This window comes from Salvelinus alpinus, chromosome 29 (assembly GCF_045679555.1).
Source record: "Salvelinus alpinus chromosome 29, SLU_Salpinus.1, whole genome shotgun sequence".
In the NCBI taxonomy this organism is placed as follows: Eukaryota; Metazoa; Chordata; class Actinopteri; order Salmoniformes; family Salmonidae; genus Salvelinus; species Salvelinus alpinus.
In genome coordinates, this window is record NC_092114.1 from 36,215,068 (window position 1) to 36,232,199 (window position 17,132).

Sequence of the window (17,132 nt, forward strand, 5' to 3'; positions counted from 1 at the left end):
AGTCCTTGGCTCAGACAGTGGAGTAGTGTGGGCTCAATAGCATCTCATTACTGTGCAAGATCTTGAGAACCAGCTGTACATGTGATGGAAGAATGCACTGCGCATGCAGAGGGTTGCAATTCCATTGAATTGGGGACAGATTAACCAAAATATGCCACAAGACCTAGAATTGCCTTATGTGTATTGCACAAAAAAAGGTTCACCGTTATAAGCTAACTTTTATGATGTAACTTATAATTTCTCCAAATTTCCAGGCTTAACTTCGCATGGAAAATTCCCAGAAATTTACCGGAAACTTTTCAACCCTAGCTACAGGACTGCTATTTTTATTTATTTTTTAATTTATTTTTTAAATAGGTCCACTAATACAGGACTAGTAAAAGTCCCAGAGCACAACTTGTGAAAAAAAAATTCTCAACCACTTTTTGCAGCACCCAGACTCTCCCGCAGTGAATGGCAACCTAACAATTTCTTGACTTTGCTGACATATTTGATTAGCCGTAGAATTAACTACAACAAGGATTGTGGCCAGCCCTATTCTCCCCGTGCGGCACTCGGCATGGCTACCCCCTCTCATTACTGTAATTGACATGTCCATCCTCCCTCTCCCTCCCTCCGAAGGCGCTGATGGCTCAATTAGGAGCTGGCTGGAGGACTGATTAGATGCCAAGATAATGAGGCTGCCGCTCGACTCACACCGAGCCAGAGCAGAACCAGCTCACTCTGTCAGTGACATTACAGGAACCCCAAAGAGCTAAAGGAGAGACATAGCTTTCAACTAAGGCCCAGACTCAGACACTTTGGACAGGCTCAGGCAGGCTGGTCTGAAATAGACTGCTCCGGGTTGCTGAGACCTTAGAGACCGCCTCATTATCTGTCGAGGGCAGGCCTTCCGTCACCTTGGTTCAATCGACCTGCCTGGATGTCTCCTTGAAACGTCAACTGGGTGCTTTCGCACCCTGTGAAAATGTCCTCTGATTAAGAGAGAGTGCGCAATCAAGCCAGGCTAGGCATCTGTCGGTTTTGGAGTGGTGTACAGTAATTAGTGGCAGTGACCTTTTAGCAGATTACACATTGGTCAATGAAATGTGGGCAAAGTCCTAGAATGAAGGCCAGGGCCATCATGCCTTGAAGAGGGGGGGGGGCTTATAATACTCATCGGTTACCTGACTCCAGCTAATGGAGGGATTCCTCATTGTTTCACAACGGAGGACAGGTTGAGTAAATCTCAGTTCTGTCATTTTTCTTGAGTCTAGGTTCAGTGGTTTGCAAAGACTTTGCTGGGTTCCATGCAGAGAGCTGCTCAAAGGTAGAGGCCTGACGGTCAGTATTCTTCGATACAGTTAAACCCCTTCTTGATCACTTACACTTATCCCACCTAGGCCTGTTGGTTTTTCCTCTGTAACCAGATTCATTTCATTATGGCTCTCTTGAATCTCGGAATTTTCCTTGTCACCTCCCTCTCCTTTGACCTTTTTCATTGATAGAGATGATCTCCTCATGCGGCAGAAATCCCACACTCCAGGGCTACATGGAGTCTCTTTACAATGAATCACCATTTGAGTCCTGTCACATTGGCTTCACATTGCAAACTCTTGCTGAGGAAAGAGTGTTCACAGGTCCTGTCAAGCTGGACCTGCACATGGTGCAGCCAGGTGTACTGCTACTAAGAGCAGTCAGGTCTAACACAATAGCTGAACATGGCAGGTGTGAACTAAATTGTGTCAAAAGTGAGTTCCTGGTGTGTCAACGAGTGACCATAAGAGTACATGGTAAACAGTTTTACACAGGGATTTGTCTAACATTGAAATCCTTGGGCGGGTCCAAACAGTGTAAAAAACATTTTATAACTTTTTCGGGATGGAAAAACCTTCAGTGTAAACGACTAAACCAGATATAAAGTAAGTAGAAAAGATAATGACCCTATATATATTTTTTATAACAATCTTTGAGAACTAGCAAATCACCCAAATAAAAGCTACAGTCATGGAACATTTTAAATGTATTTAACAGTATGTTCTGTTATGTTTGAGCAAAAGAACAAACAATAAGCCATGGCAGAATGCATAGAGTTGCAGGAAAATATTTTAAACTGCAAAATGTTCTCTCAGCTCCATGGCAGAACATGTAGAATCACAGGAAGTGCTTTAAAAACAGCAACATTTTCTCTCAGCTGCATGGCAAAATGTGTAGAATCTGCCTTCTTAACGATACAAGATCCAACAAAGTTTTTAGTGGTGTAGCATCCGTTGTTCCCAGCAGCTTTCCCCAAAATATTCATCTTCTTCCTGACGCATAAGGACAACTATCCTCAGAGCCCCTGTACCTCCAGTTCAACCAGACAAATTAAAGAAGAGGAACTGTTTTACTACTGTGGCCAACTTTAAAATGCAAACAAGCCAGGCCAGCCAGCCTTTATCTCAAATCAGTAGTGTAACTTGTGGGAGCTACTGTTCCTGCTCCTGTTGAATATGTGGTGAAGAAAAATACAATGTTTCCAGAGGAAATCAACATTTTGACCAACATGGTGAAATATTTTGGGCCAAAAAAAGTGAATTGATATAGGTTGGTGGGGAGGTGTTTAACAGATGTAAAAATACAATGAACAAAAATATAAAGGCAACAATTTCAAAAATGTTACTGAGTAGTTTATATAAGGTAAATCAGGCGATTGAAATGAATTCATTCAGCTTTAATCTATGGATTTCACATGCCTGGTAGTACAGATATGCGTCAGTTGGTCAGATACCTTTTTAAAAAAGGTAGGGCCGTGGATCAGAAAACCTGTCAGTATCTGGTGTGACCACCATTTGCCTCAAGCAGCATGACATCTCCTTTGCATAGAGTTGATCAGGCTGTTGATTGTGGCATGTTGTCCCACTCCTCTTCAATGTCTGTGCTAAGTTGCTGGATATTGGCGGAAACTGGAACACGGCGTCATACTCTTTGATCCAGAGCACCCTAAACATGCTCAATGGGTGACATGTCTGGTGAGTATGCAGGCCATGAATGAACTGGAACATTTTCAGTTTCCAGGAATTGTCTACAGATCCTTGCGACATCGGGCCGTGCATTATCATGCTGAAACATGCAGTGAAGGCGGTGGATAAATGGCACAATAATGAGCCTCAGGATCTCGTCACGGTATCTTGGTGCATTCAAATTGCCATTGATAAAATGCCTTTGTGTTAGTTGTCCATAGCTTATGCTTGCCCATACCATAACCCCACCATGGGGCACTCTGTTCACAACGTTGACGTCAGCAAACTGCTCGCCCACACAACACCATACGCGCTGCCTGCCATCTGCCCAGTACAGTTGAAACTGGGATTCATCCATGAAGAGCACACTTCTCCAGCATGCCAGTGGTGAGCATTTGACCACTGAAGTCAGTTACAACACCTAACTGCAGTCAGGTCAAGCCCCTGTAGAGGATGACGAGCACGCAGATGAGCTTCCCTGAGGTAGTTTGTGCAGAAATTCTTCGGTTGTGCAAACCCAGTTTCATCAGCTGTCCGGGTGGCTCATCTCAGACGATCCTGCAGGTGAAGAAGCCGGATGTGGAGGTCACGGGCTGGCATGGTTACACGTGGTCTGCAGTTGTGAGGCCGGTTGGACGTACTGCCAATTTCTCTAAAACGACATTGGAGGCTAGAGAAATTAACATTAAATTCTCTGGCAAAAGCTCTGGTAGACATTCCTGCAGTCAGCATGCAATTTGCACACTCCCTCAAAACATCGGTCGCATTGTGCTGTGTGACAAAATTGCACATTTTAGAGTGGCCTTTAATTGTCCCCAGTACAAGGTGCACCTGTGTAAACAGCATGATCATTAATCAGCTTCTTGATATGCCACATCTGTCAAGTGGATTGATTATCTTGGCAAAGGAGAAATGCTCACTAACAGGGATGTAAACAAATTTGAGAGAAATAAGCTTTTTTTTTCAGCTCATGAAATATGGGACCAACACTTTACATGTTGCCTTTATATTTTTGTTCAGTATACTTGACTAGTGAAGTGGCCGTCTAACAGCACGTTCTCTAATAGGCTTGGGCGGTATACCTTACATCAGGGTATTTGGAAATAACCAAGGGATGGTTTTACAATACCATAAATATTACTTCTTTGAAGTTTTTCTATACATTTTAATATTTGTAGCTATTTTTTTAAGTAAGCATAAATACCTGCAGTCAACTTGTTCAATGCGTTAGGAGATAAAGCAGATTGCGTTCTTATTTCACCCGTCACATTATGAAGTTTACTTAGTTCCCCAAAACAGTTGAGCCAGTCAAGTGTTTGTTTGTAAATGGAACAACAGGAGAAACCGGAAGGTGATTCCAGCTGTGCATTGACAGGGGTTGTGTTTTATATTGAAAGTCAGTGATTTTTTGCTTCAATAGAGTGATAAGGGACATGCAACTATAATTTTCCTACACAGAAAATACATTAGTGCAACACATTTGGCAGAAAATAGCTTATTTTCATCAGATGACAGAAGTCCAACGCTATTTGGCTGGCAGCCACACAAGGGAGCTTACAATGAATAAGGAAGGTATTTTTGGCAAAAACGATGCATGGCCAGCATATTCCTAATGTTTAGGCCTATCAAGGAAAGAATGTAGCCAGCTACATTTCCTAATGTTGTGCTTTAAGTTCATCTTGAATTTTTACCAATAGATACCCATCTGTCAGAGTAGTGTCTGCTGAACGCCCGTTCGTGAATTCTCAGAGTTTAGAAGAGCAACTGAAGCACACACGTAATCTTATGCCGAGCAGAAATTTCAGTAAGAAGCATTTTACATCTGCGTTTACAAAAACAGCAAGAATATTTTTTTCCTGCGTGAAAAACTTTGAATTTTGCATTAACACTGGGCTTGGGCAGTATACCATATACAGTGCATTCAGAAAGTATTCAAACCCCTTGACTTATTCTACATTGTTAGTCTTATTCTAAAAAGGGATTAAATATAAAAATTCAGTCTACACACACACACAACCCTATAATGACCAAGTGAAAACAAGTTATACATTATTGTAAATGTATTAAAAATAAAACAGAAATACCTTATTTACATAAGTATTCAGACCCTTTGCTATGATACTCAAAATTGAGCTCAGGTGCATCCTGTTTCCATTGATCATCCTTGAAATGTTTCTACAACTTGATTGGAGTCCACCTGTGGTAAATTCAATTGATTGGACATGATTTGGAAAGGCACACACCTGTCTATATAAGGTCCCACAGTTGACAGTGCGTGTCAGAGGAAAAACCAAGCCATGAGGTCGAAAGAATTGTCCGTAGAGCGCCGAGACAGGATTGTGTCGAGGCACATATCTGGGGAAGGGTACGAAAACATTTCTGCAGCATTGAAGGTCTCCAGAAACACAGTGGCCTACATCATTCTTAAAAGAAAGACATTTGAAACTAACAAAGACTCTTCCTAAAGCTGGCCACCCGTCCAAACTGAGCAATCGGGGGAGAAGGGCCTTGGTCAAGGAGGTGACCAAGAACCCGATGGTCACTGACAGAGCTCCAGAGTTCCTCTGTGGAGATGGGAGAACCTTCCAGAAGGACAACCATCTTTGCAACACTCAACCAAATCAGGCTTTTATGGTAGAGTGGCTAGACGGAAGTCACTCCTCAGTAAAAGGCACAACAGCCCGCTTGGAGTTTGCCAAAAGAAACCTAAAGGACTCTTAGACCATGAGAAAAAAAATATTCTCTGGTCTGATGAAACCAAGATTGAACTCTTTGGCCTGAATGCCAAGTGTCACAACTGGAAGAAACCTGGCACCCTCCCTATGATGAAGCATGGTGGTGACAGCATCATGCTGTGGCGATGTTTTTCAGTGGCAGCGACTGGGAGACTAGTCAGGATTGAGAGAAAGATGAACGGAGAAAAGAACAGAGAGATCCTTGATGAAAACCTGCTCCAGAGCGCTCAGGACCTCAGACTAGGGCGAAGGTTCACCTTCCAACAGGACAATGACCCTAAGCACACAACCAACGCAGGAGAGGCTTCGGGACAAGTCTCTGAATGTCCTTGAGTGGCCCAGCTAGAACCCAGACTTAAACCTCATTGAATATCTCTGGAGAAACCTGAGAATAACTGTACAGCAACATTTCCCATCCAACCTGACAGAGCTTGAGAGGATCTGCATAGAAGAATGCGAGAAACTAACCAAATACAGATGTGACAAGCTTGTAGTGTCATACCCAAGAAGACTCAAGGCTGTAATTGCTGCCAAAGGTGCTTAAACATAGAACTGAGGAAAGGGTCTGAAAAATTATGTAAATGTATTTTTTTTACTAAATTTGCAAAAATTTCTAAAAACTATTTTTGCTTTGTCATTATGGTGTATAGTGTGTAGATTGCTGAGGGGAAAAAAACAACTGATTAATTTTAGAATAATCCTGTAACGTAACAAAATGTGGAAAAAGTCCAGGGTTCTGAATACTTCCCGAATGCACTGTATATACCATATACCGGGGTATTTGGAAAAAGCCATGGGATGGTTTCTCAATACTGTTGAACTATTTCTTTGTAGATTTTTTTCAAAAGTAACTACAAAAAGAAACATTGTATAAGTAAATACCTGCAGTCAACTTGTGCAATAAGGTTAGGAGATAAAGAACACGGCGTTCTTCTTTTCACCCTGTCACAATTTTTCATTATCAAGCTTACCGGTAGTCCCCAGTCACGTAGTGTTTGTTGACAAGCACACAACGACGAGAGACGGGAGCCTTGTGAGTCACTCACTGTTGTGCAGCATGCGCCAGGTGATCTAATTACAGTATGGAATCCACAACTAAATGTTTGCCAGCTACATATCTTATAACTCCTAAGTTAATTGTATAAAATGTGCTAAATGCTCTGCAGTCTCGTCTGATCTCGAAAGCTAAGCAGGGTCAGTTGGGTTTGAAAACCGTGCCCCTTGTGTGCAGTGACAGTATTACTGAATATCTCGGTATGCCAGTCTGGATACCACCCAAGCCTAGTTAAGAAGACCCCTAACTTAATTTGCTAAGTGGCTGAATTAATAAGGTGACAACGCATCATATTGGGTTAGCTTTTTGTCGTGTTTTGTTCATTTGCACAATGTCTCTCATTCGCTTGTAAATGTCCAAACTCACCAAAAATGACATTCGATAGTTACTACCTGTTTAACTTCATGAGCTGGATTGCCTGTCTTTGCAATTTTTTCATTTTCCCTTTGCGTACGTTAGCATATTTAGCTAGCAAACGACATGGAAATTCTCTATCACTTGTGCAATTTTTGGGGGGGCATTCTGGTAGACACCCAATAGGCTTTTTTGCGGGTTATTTGGCACCCCTTTGTGTACTAAGCCAGTAATACCGTAAATACTGGGGTGAGAGAAGTACAGTAGGGGTGCCAAGGCATTCATACTTCTTGTGCATCGCCGAGCAGCGCAGAACTGTTGTGAAGGAAGTTGTCAAGTAAGTAAGTTTGTGTTTATACATGACCTCCCGCCCTCACCTACCGTCAACCAATCATGTCAATGCAGAGCTATACGGAGCCCTCAGAATTGTTACAAAATTTGAGAGGAATGCGGCAAGGAGCTCCAATTGGCCACTGTGTCCCTCCGGAGGTTCCGCAATTGTGTCACACCATCCACCAGCCTCTGACCATATTTTTTGATCAAGCATAAATTGTCTCTTAGAATGGCATGTGATGTGTTCAGAAGGTTGGAAGTTCATTGGTTTCTGATAACAGCTTGAATGTGTACTCCATTGTTTATATTTATTTATTTCCCATGAATTCAACAAAATCAAAAGTTGGTTTAAGTCTGGGTGATGTTTTGTGTAACAAACTATGTCATACTGTAAGTAAGGCTTACAATAACTTGGGTTATACGAGTTTATTTTCAAGCATTGATAAAATGACTATTGGAGTCTACATGATTGTGTCCTTCAGACTGGCCCCAAAGCACAAGGCTGTGTCTGGCATACTTCTACCCGAGCAGCAGCATTAGAATCAGAGTAAGAATCGGATCCCTTGGGACCCTCCACACAACATAGCTGACAATTTCCAGGTCACATGACATTAAAATGATTAACGTTCCACTACGAATCTAAATCAAGGCCCGGAATCTAATATTAATGTCTGCTGATGCATCAAGAGGTTATGCATAAGCTAAAGTACAGTATTTAGGTGGACAAACAGCTAGGGAATCCATACCCTCTGTTCTATGGCACTGCTCACTTGGCTACAGAGATCTGAGCAAATCTTCCACATGAGATAACATCTGTTATATCTGAACAGTGGTCAAGGCCTTCAAAATACTTTGAAAGACCATCTCTGCATAAGAAGCTTTATACAATACAGTTTCCCTTCAAATGTAATTGGATTTATTAAAGGTATGCTGTGTGAAGGTATACAAATCTAAATGTGTAGGCCCCTATGTGCAGTACAGCATGCACATGGTATTAGTTGATCTCCAATCCCCAGCGTCACAGATTAGTGATTTGTTGTTTGTTTTAATAATCACATGCAAAGCCAGTACATCAAGGTGCAATACTTACATGAGAAAGATTTGAGAGGTATAATGATTTTAAAATGCAGAGAGAGATTTGAAGTATAGTGATTATAAAATGCAAACATAAAAAAAGGCTTGAAAGTTTTATCAGCGTGCTCTGACATGTGTTTTTGCCTTTGATAGCTAGCCTACCTGAGTATTTCGTCACTACCAGCTAAATTACATTGAAGATGAAAGTATGACTGTTAATCCAGGGGAAATATATGGTCTACTGTGTGCAGCCTATAATTTTCTATTAAAAATAATTGTCTATAAAAAATTGTAATAGCAAGCCAGCCTACTCTAGGCACAGACAAGTCAAAGACGGACAGACATTCTGATGGCGCTTTCAAGCCAACTGGGAACACGGGGGGGCGAGGTCAAATCATGACGTCAGTGATCTTCAGGTCGGAAAGTTGATGTTCTAGAAAGATGCCCGAGTTGTCAACTTGGAATTCCGAGTTGGAGAACCGTTCAAAACGATTTTCGTTTTTTCCCCGTTTTCATAAAAGCACTGAAGTCGGAGAATTCCGAGTTCCAAGTTATTTTGAACGTGGCAAAAGACTGACAGTCAGACAACAAATCCGCTGTGACAGCTCGCTCTAGCTCTATTGTTTTTGTTGTGGCCCTGTTGTCAACATGCGCGCACCTCCACCGTTATAAACCGAGAGCTTTCACCGTTCAAACCATAATGGAGGGTTCATATGTCGTCTAGCGAAGGTGCTCTTTTAGGCCATTTCACAATCTCTGGCGAAGCCGACCGACAGCCATTAGTCTACCTTGCTTGCCAGCCTCAACTCTTACGAAAAATACAACCCAACCATCAAGTGCCATGACTGCGACAACTGAGCTCACCAATTATAATAATAATTTTTAAAAACAATTTAGGGGGTGAATAATGTTGTCAATACAAATTAGCCTACCCTCTGTCTAGAACGGTTTGATTAAAACAATACAAACACTCTTGTTCTTACGAGGGGGAAAAAACGAAAACGCAGGAAGCAAATGTATAATTCCACTTACCCTGAAATATTACATCCACAATCGTGTGAAAAGATAGAGGAATGGTTTAAAATAGAGGTATAATAAAAAGACGATGCGCTATAATCATGATCGACGTCTCAATTTAGATAAATCCACTCTCCCCTTCTCCGTAAAATGTAACTATTCCGTTCAGCCAAACGATACAATGTAGCTAGTGCACAACCTACGTCATTGAAACCGTTCATGAGTGACTTGTAAGAAGCCAATAGAAAGCTGACACTCCAGCATCAAAGCCAATCACAGTATAAATTACTGTAAATAGGAAGGGCATGAAGGAGACGGGATGACCGCCATGTTCTATAAGGGTTTTTGTATCCCTCCGCTTCTGTATTTACCTTTTGCATGATTTTGCATGTGGGTAAAATGTCACTGTGTGTATAGTCGAATGGCCTACCTCCCCGTGTTCATGTAGAAGACCCGTTAGCTGTTTTACAAATATGTGGTTTACAGTTAGGACTTTAGTATACATACAGAATGTTGGGAGAATCTCAATTGTATACTCATCACGTCCTCTCTCCTTCTCAAAACCCATTGGATGAGAAAGCCAGAGGTCCCTCCCCTCTGACCTTCTCCTCCAATTAATTTTGAAAAGGAGGCAGGAGAGAGGACTCAAGGAGTATGCAATTGAGATTTTCCCCTAGTCTTTGAGTTGACAGCAAAGAAAGTGGATATGTGGACACTGTAAAAAACCTCTGTGAAGTCTCCTCCATGATCAGAAGAGGGTGCCACTTCAACAGTATAGGCATGTATAGGCCTATTATTTAGGCAGCAGGTAGTGTGTTCTAATTATCTTGATTAATCAATTGCTTTCACCTCCTAAATCGATTGTTATTGCACAGAACATAATTTCCAAAGACCTTGTGTAAAGGAGGTCATGCTTAGTGAGTAGCCTACCTTCCCGCTTATTGAACTCAGGACCAACAGTATGGGTGTGTTCAAGCGGGTCACTTTTGTCAAGTCATCACCACCTTTCAAAATGTGTTGCATTCTGGGGATAAAAATTGTCCGACTTGTGCGTACATGTCAACTGCATGAACTTTACAACAACCATGTGATCAAAGGTCATGAAGATTCTCAGTTGCATAATCCTTGCGTCCTCTCTCCTTGCCTCCTTCTTAAAACTCATTGGATGAGAAAGCCAGAGGTCCCGCCCCTCTGACCTTCTCCTCCAATGGGTTTTAAGAAGGAGGAGAGGAGCGAAGTCATGAGGAGTATGCAATTGGGAATCTCCCAACATTTCTGCAGTTGCTCTTCACAACCTTAATCCTGCAGCATTTCTCAGTCTCAAATTTGTCTTGGGCCTAACAACACCCATGCCAATATATCCTCCAAACACTGGCTTCTCGGGCATTATCACTTATATAGAGCCTCCCACAATGCAGGCGATAGCTGCAGTAAGTAAATAGGCATTTTAACATCATAGATTTCGCTGGTGGTAATTTGTGGAATAGACACAGGCTGGAATGTCCTTTTAACCAATCAGCATTCAGGATTAGACCCACCGGTTGTATAATGTCTGCATTGGGGTGTTTTTGTTTGACCCACGCGAACGTGGCCAAAGACATGACTGAAACAGGAACTAATTTGCCTGGATGTATGTGTACCGTGGATATACATATAGCCTACAAATCAGTGTGATATTTGTGGCTCTCTCACTCTGTCAATTGATTGTAGGCTCCAATGTACACACATGATTTCAGGGATTGTGAGTGTATGATTTGAGTGTTGGAGATGTTTATTTCGGCATTATAAAGACAAACTTTTACAAACATGGCAACTCTGCCATGTTGATTTGAGCCTTGCTGTTGAAAAAACACATTTGTGTCCGACTTTCAGCTGTCGCAGATGCACCTCCCCCGACTTCACTCATGGACTTTGGTCTACTACAGTCTGTTCCTTTAAAAGGTAAATTCACACACTATGGAGACTGACAATACGGAGCATAGCGCAGTGTTGCAATGTTGTTTTCCGTCACAAAAGGGGCGGCTCCTTGTAATATTCAACATACTTTTGTACAACCTGAAAATTGAGACGCGCAATACGGGTAGTGTTGTTGCTTGGTTCCCTGATCTAATCTATAGGCTATTCATCTAAGTAACCTATTTTGCATTGATAAACAACCAAATATAATCTCAGTGACTTTTCAAAAAGTAAACCAAACAACAGGAATATACCGAAAAAGGTATTTTGTTTCAAAGTAATAACTGGTGATTCCAGGCTATTGTGAAATGGTAGAACCTTCTGTAGCCAACTAGCTATGTGCTTTTTTTCTCCATGACCAAAACATGATGGTATTCTATTTTTAGCTGATATAGGAATGATTATTTCACATGGAGATGTGGGAAGCTAAAAAGGCTAGCTAGTTTGCTATGTTTTTAGCCAGGTTAAAGCCAGCAGCCAGGTTAGGCTGCCAGCTAGCTAATACTAGCAAGAGAAGGTGAAATTAAATGAAAAACTTTGCTATCACCCCCCAGTGAGCGTATCGTGTTACCAAAAGGTGTTCCCTGCTCCAAAAATCCCACTTCGCACACACATGCACATAGATCAATGGAGTGAAGCTTGTAGTAACCTTAAAGGCCAACACACCCACTTTTCAACCTAATTTTCAATATCTCCAGTGTCAACATATCTGAAAACGGCACATTTCTAAGTTTAGTAGAATAAATAAAAAAATACGGTAAAAAAGTTATAGCCGATGACATCAAAAGTTAAAACATTTTAAAAACAGTGATTTTCAAACAATATGAGCTTCACGGTGACGTGGGGAGCAAGAAAATACCCTCCCTTGGGCGAGAAACTTGTTGCAGGTTTTGAAAATCACTGTTTTTTAATCTTACCCTGTGTCACACAGAAGCTTTCTTCTTATATTTTTAACCACAGATCACAGAAATACTCTGTTTTCACATATGTAGACACCAGTGGCAGCTGGTGGGAAGAGCTATAGGAGGATGGGCTCATTGTGATGGCTGGAATGGAATATATGGAATGGTGTCAAACATATGGAAACCACATTGACGCTGTTCCAGCCATTACAATGAGCCCGTCCTCCTATACCCCTCCCACCAGCCTCCTCTGGTAGACACTGGTTTGGTGCTGGAGATGATGAATATGGGGTTGAAAATTTGCCCTTTAAGCATCAATATCGTTCACGTTGTTTATTCATTCACATTACCATAATCACTCCGTTATGTTGCACCGGATGTCATGCATTTCAATGGGGAGGTCCATAACAGAATGGAAACGCAGCACCCCCTTGCAGTGGAAGGCTCTGTTGCGTGACCGACACCGCATACTTTGAAAAATGTCAAACTTTGCATCATCTTCAGTCCAGCCAGAGTCCATCGAAGAACAGGATGTTAACAAACCACAGAAGAAGTTGAAAATGTATGGTTTTCGGTGATGTCATTATGGGATAGTTAGCAACTTGTAAACAATTACCCATTCCTATAAGTGAGAACAATTTCAATAGTAATGTTAACAATACACATTGCCTGTTAAGCTAATTATATTATATGACTGTTGCCTCCCGTTTAAGTTTATTGTGATGGTAATGACGTTTGTTTTTTATGATAATTATTAGGTGGAGGTGACTAGCCAAAATGGTAACTTCAACCTAGCCAAGCTTTAGCTAGCTAGCCAGCCTTGTCTCATAGACTAGATATAACAGTACACTCAATTACAATGATATGTTACATAAGATGGTTGGTTACTTAAGGCAAAAACACAAACAAAATTGCGAGTTCGAATCTCATCCTGAATTGTACAAATGGTAATTTGTAACATAGCATACGAAAAGGAGTCTCTCGGATTTACATACAGAATAATACAAAATGCTCTGAGACTAGGTTGAGCTAGCCAGCTCTCTGCTCTGCAGTACAAGCTAGCTTGACTTCCTATAAAGTTAGAGAAACAAGTTGATGAAAAAGTAACTAAACAAAACATGTTTTATTATCACCTGAAACAATATATATTATCCTGTGTTGAATGAAAATGTCATATTTTGCAATCTCCCAAAATAAATAACATCTCTGACGAGAGACACGGGCTGCCGTCCAAAAAACTTAAGACACACCCCCTCAGCCCTCAAATTAAGTGGACACGTCTGATGACGTATCATGACGTCTGACGAGTATACACTTGCAGGGCAAGGGGCGAGGGAGGAAGAAATTATTTTTTAATTAACCACCTTTCACCGGAAATGTGTCACTCGTTCATCCCGCGATGATTGTGTTTTCAGCCACCGGTGGCTTGTGGGTGCTTTAAATGCTCTACATTAAATTATAAGTGCATGTCTACTTATATTAAATATATCATTATTAATATATGCCTACTGTATGATAGCTAGCAAATTAATTAGCTAACTAACGTTAGCCTGCCTAGCTGGAAATTCTATAGAAGGGAAATGTTTTATTTCTACAATTTCCAAAAGATAACCAAACAATAACATATTAACTTTTTACGTAGTAGCAAAATGTCTAACTTATTTGCATTCGTTTTTACTAACACTTGTATGTTGACTTCTCTATTGATGTTGTTTTTACGTTTTTGCGGACTTTTCGTAGCGTATGTACAATCATCGCGAATTGAATTATGGGGTGTTTCAGGACCCGGAGTGAACATAAGTGTACACTCGCAAAGCCGACCGAAACGAGGGCCGAGGGGCTTAAATTGTAAACTTCCCTTGCTTGGTTAATTATTTGGACTACCCTCCAAGATGGCGACAGGGATTCCCCCAAGGGCATAAGGCATGGGTAAGTGGATGAGGGTGTGTCTTATAAGTGTTTGGCCTGCAGCCAGGCTCTCCTCCAACTTGTGTTACAACAAAGATTATGGATATACTGACAAGATGTCTCTCCGCCCTAAGAATTGTAGTCATTGTCCACAATGCGATACGGCAGGCTATCTAGCTCCCGCCAAGCTTTCATTGGATTTGTGGATGCATCTCATTATTGTAATCGTATTTTTAATATTCGATGAGGGTTGTTGATGTCAAACGCCTGTATTCAATGGAGATGCTATGCTACTAGTTTCAATCTAAGAATATGCATAGCCATCTCGAGACAACTCCGGTATAAAGTGTTTTTTCTCAAAGTTGTCTGGATGTCACGTGTTCTAATTATATCAGTACACTTGTAACTACTTAGCTAAGCATTACAAAACTTACATTCGATTAAATTAACCTCATGTAGCAAATAAACCATAATTTTTTTGGTAATCCAAATTCTTCACTCATTGATCTCCATACAAACTCCTTGCTTGGTGGGTGAAACAGCGGGGGGGAAAGCGCCACCTGCTGGAGGGAGACAGATTTTCCATTGAGTTGGGTGTCTCTCTTCCTCTCTGACATTACTGCAAGCTCTACAGAAATACAAGATTCAGAGTGTAGCACAATGTTGCACTGTCATTTGTCATCACAAAAGGGGGATTTCCTTGTTATACGCTCCAGCATTCAAAGTACTTTTGTACTGGGTGAGCTTGAGTGGTCGAAGTGTCAGCATCGCCCGTACCGAAGATCCGTAGCTGGGACAAATTGTGTCCCTTGAGAAGGCAAGAACAAGATGCATGTCAAGAGAATTGCAGCGTTATCATAAGGAGATGTATACTTGGAAAACGGAGGAGGAATGCAGGGAAAATGAGAGGCAGAGGAGGTCGAAGAGAGAGGGAGGAAGAGGGTGACCTTGAATCGGTTAAAAATGGCAGAAAAAAGGGAGATGGTTCGTTAAAAAAGAATGGTAGAAAGTGTAAGCAGAATGAGCTGAAGACAGGAGGAGAAATGGAAGTGTGTGAGGGCGAACTATCAGAGGGGGCAGGTGTGGTGAAGTTCTCGGAGCCCGAGGCTTGCACCGATGGTCAGGATAAAGATGAGTCTGTGACAGTAGGAGTGACATTTTTGAAAAAGTGGACCCTTGCCTTTTGGCTGATCCATAGGTGGTTTCAGGGTGGGTGAAAACAGAGTTGGGTGCTGTGGAATCGGTGAGGGTAACCAGAAGAGGTCTTGTGATTATTGTTTGTGTTTCTGCTGGTCAGAGGGAGCAGGCGCTCAGTGTTAAATGAATGGAGACGAGATGTGAATTGTTTTGCTCTCAAGAAAAGGGCACCATTGGAAGGAGTGATTACTGGGGTAGCGGTAAATGTGAAAGTTGACCAACTGAAGGGGAAGATTCCCGGTGTTTGTGATGCTCGTCGTTTGCTACGAAGTAGACAGGATGGCGTCAGTGGTGAAACAGAAGATTCGTTCTGTTCTTTTGAGTTTTGATGTTGAGTCTTTGCCCAACAAAGTGATGTTGGGATATATAAGTTATCCCGTACAAGCTTTTTTGCTGAATATATTACCTTGTTACAGGTGTCAAGCTTATGGGCATGTGGCAGCAGTGTGTAGGAGGGAGGTTCCTAGGTGTGAGAAGTGTGCAGAAGGGCATGAGACAAAGGCATGTGTAGCCTTGGGGAAATAAGCAGTACGTGTTAATTATAGGGGTGCCCATGGGGCTGGGGATCAGAAATGTCCCATGTGAGAGAGGCAGGTTGAGGTTTCCAGGGTTAGAGTATTGCAGAAGTTGTCATATGCTGAGGCAGTGAAGAAAGTAGAGGAAGATGGGTGAGTAAATATTTGTATGAACAACAACTGAGACAAACTGAACAAGTCCCACAGACATGTGACTAACAGAAATGGAATCATGTGTCCCTGAACAATGGGGGGGTCAAAATCAAAAGTAACAGTCAGTATCTGGTGTGGCCACCAGCTGCATTAAGTACTGCAGTGCATCTCCTCCTCATGGACTGCACCAGATTTGCCAGTTCTTGCTGTGAGATGTTACCCCTCTTCCAACAAGGCACCTGCAAATTCCCAAACATTTCTGGGGGGAATGGCCCTAGCCCTCACCCTCCGATCCAACAGGTCACAGACGTGCTCAATGGGATTGAGATCCGGGCTCTTCGCTGGCCATGGCAGAACACTGACATTCCTGTCTTACAGGAAATCGCGCACAGAATGAGCAGTATGGCTGGTGGCATTGTCGTGCTGGAGGGTCATGTCAGGATGAGCCTGCAGGAAGGGTACCACATGAGGGAGGAGGATGTCTTCCCTGTAACGCACAGCGTTGGGATTGCCTGCAATGACAACAAGCTCAGTCCAATGATGCTGTGACACACCGCCCAGACAATGACGGACCCTCCACCTCCAAATCGATCCCACTCCAGAGTACAGGCCTCGGTGTAAAGTTCATTCCTTCAACGATAAACGCGAATCCGACCATCGCCCCTGGTGAGACAACTGCGACTCGTCAGTGAAGAGTACTTTTTGCCAGTCCTGTCTGGTCCAGCGATGGTGGGTTTGTGCCCATAGACGACGTTGCTGGTGATGTCTGGTGAGGACCTGCCTTACAACAAGCCTACAAAGGCCTCAGTCCAGCCTCTCTCAGCCTATTGCAGACAGTATGCGCACTGATGGAGGGATTGTGCATTCCTGGTGTAACTCGGGCAGTTGTTGTTGCCATCCTGTACCTGTCCCTCAGAGCGCTCCTTCCAGAGCGCTAAGAACCTTGGCGTGAT

General features: G+C 42.3%; 1 protein-coding gene and 1 long non-coding RNA gene across 6 annotated transcripts in view; one reads left to right on the plus strand and one right to left on the minus strand.

The window, feature by feature from the left end:
• LOC139558608 (myocyte-specific enhancer factor 2D homolog) overlaps positions 1 to 9,744 on the minus strand; it is a 33,682-nt gene extending 23,938 nt beyond the window's left edge. For 3 of the 5 annotated variants that reach the window (XM_071373836.1, XM_071373835.1, XM_071373832.1), the window contains exon 1: positions 9,564 to 9,744. The gene's annotated coding sequence lies outside the window, so the exon portion shown is untranslated. The remainder of the gene's footprint in view (positions 1 to 9,563) is intronic. The other 2 variants (XM_071373837.1, XM_071373833.1) reach the window with 1 other exon arrangement.
• A 3,800-nt stretch (positions 9,745 to 13,544) lies between these two features.
• LOC139558610 (uncharacterized) overlaps positions 13,545 to 17,132 on the plus strand; it is a 32,842-nt gene continuing 29,254 nt past the window's right edge. The window contains exon 1 of the long non-coding RNA XR_011671610.1: positions 13,545 to 14,335. This is a non-coding gene — a long non-coding RNA (uncharacterized lncRNA). The remainder of the gene's footprint in view (positions 14,336 to 17,132) is intronic.